The sequence below is a fragment of the Nymphalis io genome, chromosome 18 (assembly GCF_905147045.1).
Source record: "Nymphalis io chromosome 18, ilAglIoxx1.1, whole genome shotgun sequence".
NCBI classification, from domain to species: Eukaryota; Metazoa; Arthropoda; class Insecta; order Lepidoptera; family Nymphalidae; genus Nymphalis; species Nymphalis io.
In genome coordinates, this window is record NC_065905.1 from 9,724,392 (window position 1) to 9,728,494 (window position 4,103).

General features: G+C 31.4%; 1 non-coding gene across 1 annotated transcript; it reads left to right on the forward strand.

Moving 5' to 3' along the window:
- The first annotated feature begins 548 nt into the window (after window positions 1–548).
- On the forward strand, window positions 549–621 carry Trnar-ucg (transfer RNA arginine (anticodon UCG)). Its single transcript has one exon. It is a non-coding gene; the product is annotated as a tRNA-Arg (tRNA).
- Window positions 622–4,103: the final 3,482 nt, after the last annotated feature.

The window sequence follows — 4,103 nt, forward strand, 5'->3', positions numbered from 1 at the left end:
ACTTGCTTAATCACCTACATATATATATATATATATATATATATATATATATATATATATATATATATATAATTCAATTATTCTAATTATACTTGGCCAGACGAAAATGACCGTCATTAATATTATTTGTTTAAGAAGAAAAATAAAAACGAAAATATTAATTACATATATTAAAAACACTAATTGATTTTGTACTAGGGACACAGAAATATATCTGTACAACAATGATCTCCATAATATATTTCATATAGTATATAAAAACGTACTTATACAAAAAAAAACGCCTTAATATCAAACTATAGCAATACTACTATACAAAGACGATAATATGCGTAGATTTCTATAGCTTAACATTAGGAATGCCGAAAGAAACCTTGTGATATGTATGTTGACCTGTAATGTTATATGATGGTTCTTATTGCCTACAAAATAAGGACCAAAATATTAGCAAAATTTTTATCATAAAAGCATGAATGAATTCTGACGTCATTTTTGACGAGCAGAAGCCTGCGCGGTATAGAATGACCTATTTCGCCCTGACTAATACAGACCGTGTGGCCTAATGGATAAGGCGTCGGACTTCGGATCCGAAGATTGCAGGTTCGAGTCCTGTCACGGTCGCATCTAAAGTTCCATTGGCTTTTTTATTTTATGGAACTGTTTTTCTGTTATAAAAATAAGTATATTTTGGTAGTCATTGTTAGATTGTCTTATAAAAAACATCATCATTTTATTATTAACACTCAAATTATGTGCTTATTATATGAAAAAGTTAGAATTATATTATTTTTCAAGACAGTTTTAAAGTAATATACACGAAAACAAAAAATTACAATAGATGAACCGAAACCAAATTTTTTCTCCGCGTATTGTTTAAAATGGTGGAAAAGAAATTACTGAGATTCTTGCTGGATCTTCTCGATATATATAATATTCTCGATTAATATATAATTTATATATTGTTTATTTTTTTACAAATCACTATTAAAAAAAATCCACCTCAATAAAAAATGTACCAGGGCTTAATGACATTAAAGAAGTTCAAATTGACTTACAAACAATATCCACTACGAAAAGAAAATCATTATCTTTTCAATTGTTCAAACATGTCATATTATTTATCGGCGTAACCTTTGAAAGTACGTGAACGAATTATTTATAAAGGTATGAACAATATAGATTTTGTTATGGATTCCAGCCAACGCTCTGAATTGAGGAAGTCTTATGAAAACATAAACATTGTATTCACACTACGAAGTTAATTTCAAACGTCTTTTGATTCGTTAAATTAGTTATTTTCTATTTTTATTAAAATAGTTATTTGATTTCGTAATGTCAATTAAATTGCCTTTCAAAATAATATAGCGAAAGGTAATAAATTCAAAATGGTTGTTTTTATTGCGTTTTATTTTATCATGTAATTCAATCACAGATAAATATAGTGCATATGGTTTATTTTGACCATTTACATATTGTTTGTTTGTAATACCATGTAATGTAATATACTATTGATGGGGAAATATCCCTTGGTAAACTGATATAAACCTTGGGTGGGATTCCTCCGACCAGTAAGAATAAAATGTAGTTTTGCAAATGCTGGTTACTATTGTACGAGTTTTGTTTGTAATGGGAGTAATTATAATAGATAAGTTATATGCTATGCTTACCCCAGTCTAGAATTATTAATATTTCACCATCACTAATCTTTAAATATTAGGGAGCTCCCTTTAGTAAACACCACTCTTTTTTATATAGAATAGGAAGGAGGACGAGCATATGGGCCACCTAATGGTAAGTGGTCACCAACGCACATAAACATTAGCATTGTAAGAAATGTTAACCATCGCTTACATCACCAATGCGCCACCAACCTTTGGAACTAAGATTTTATGTCCCTTGTGCCTGTAATTACGCTGGCTCACTCACCCTTCAAACCGGAACACAACAATCCCAAGTACTACTGTTTTGCGTTAGAATATCTGATGAGCGGGTGGTAACTACTCAGACGAGCTTGCACAAAGCACTTTGACATATGTATATATTTTATTCCGCTGCCGCCGCTGCGCGTACAAAGAAGTATTTTCAAGATAGCGCGAAAACATTGTCGTCGTTGATTGGTCAAACGACATTCCAATAGCAATAAGGGAGGAAGACAAATACATATATATATATATTGTTATAAGTTGGAAAGAGTTAACGTGTATTCTTTGTAATTTGCTCAAAATAAAACTAAATAACAAAAATAATTTGTGTTGCAAGTATTATAAATTAAACAACTATGTATGTAATATATATTTTTTAATTCTATTACAAAGAAATAAATAGAATACATACTACTATAAATAATCTGTTTTAATTTTGACTTAAAGCATACTAAGGGAGAACAATTTTTTGACATAGAGTGCTAAAAAAGGTGTAGAGCTGCATATAGGAGAGCAAGTATTTTGCATCTCCGAAGAGCTTATTCGACCAGGCTGCTCTAATGTGTGTGGTTAGGACTATAAGAATTATTAACCATTCTTTACATAGCCAATGCGCCATCAACCTTGGGAAGATGTTATGTCCCTTGTGCCTTGACACTAGCTCCTTCAATCTGGAACACAACGATACTAAGTATTTATTATATTTATTACTGGACATAGCTTATAATAAATGATTAACAATTAAATTCAAAGTTACAACCGATTCGGTTCTAGATTCCACTATTAAGAACCGACAAGAAACTCAGTCGTTTTTAGACTATAATGTATGAAATAGTTAAGTTATATAACTAAAAATTAAAAAGTAGAACTCGTCGTATAATAAGTTTAATTGTCACTAATTTCTATTATTGTAAATATTATACGGCTTATTATGACTCAATAAGTACTTTTTGGTGTACGTGACTTTAGAAATAACTAAAATTTGACCCCATTGATCACTTAGGAAAACCAAGTACGACACAATACTGGGACATTTATTGACATTCAAAAAACGTTTTGTTATCCATACGATTTTAATAACAATGCTATCAAATTCTGAAATAATATACACCTTATCACAAATGCAATAAGACTCATTTTTCAGTGTAATACATTACGTAATATCTCCGTTTCAAACTTTTAACAATACGTAAAGAGATGTCTAATCGGTTATTTCCCTTATCAAGTTTCTGAGAAATATCAAAACGTTAAGGATAATTCAAGCTCATTGTTGAGTTTACGAAACTGATCATATCATTGTTCTTGCAAAATTTTCAAAATAATAACCACGTATGTGTATAATTAATTAAAAAAATATTTACAAAAAATACAAATTATATAATCTTTTGCAGTTCACCACAAACAGTTCTTGAATTATATTTATATTATCTTTATTCATAATACAACACTGTTGTACTTTGCTATTTATATCTGCTTTAATTTGCAATAAGTTATAACTTTGCCAAAATTCCAAACGCCATATCTCCGCGAATCCATTACAGTCCACGACCCCGCGTAAAAGGGTGATCATCCAAAATAAGTACAAAATTATTAGATAAATAGTAAAAGGTTTATCTGGCGGCCTGTAACATGTCCAATTAACGTTTTTTAATAAAATATTTTTTATATATTGTTCGTAAAATTGATCTATAAAAACATAAGTGCAATGTCTCATTATTCGATGGCGTTTTGATCAGTAGAATATAAAAAATTAACTAGCCAGGCCATCCTCAAAATATTTATTGCAATGATAATTTTTCAAGATAAGGTATAAGAAAAATTCCTCAGAGCACTCGCTGTGATACAGTCGATAGAAAGCGCTCAGCGCTGCTATCTCTCGACGCAATTGTAAAGGCTCGAGGGTGTTTGTAACCGCACGTCGCTGCAACCGATCCAAGGCCTCCAGAAGGTACTTAGCGGAACCATTCAATGGTGCGAGCAATATTCAACGCAAGACCGTACCTGTGTTTTGTACAACAGGCACAGTTGTTGTGGCGTGAAAAAACGCCACACCTTGTTCAGAACTCCGAGTTTCCGTGAAGCTGTTATTATAACAGCCTCGATGTAATCCCTTGGACTAAGGTCGCAGCGAACGCCAATCCCCAGCATGTCGATTTTGTTTTGCATCACCAGTGGAGTGCC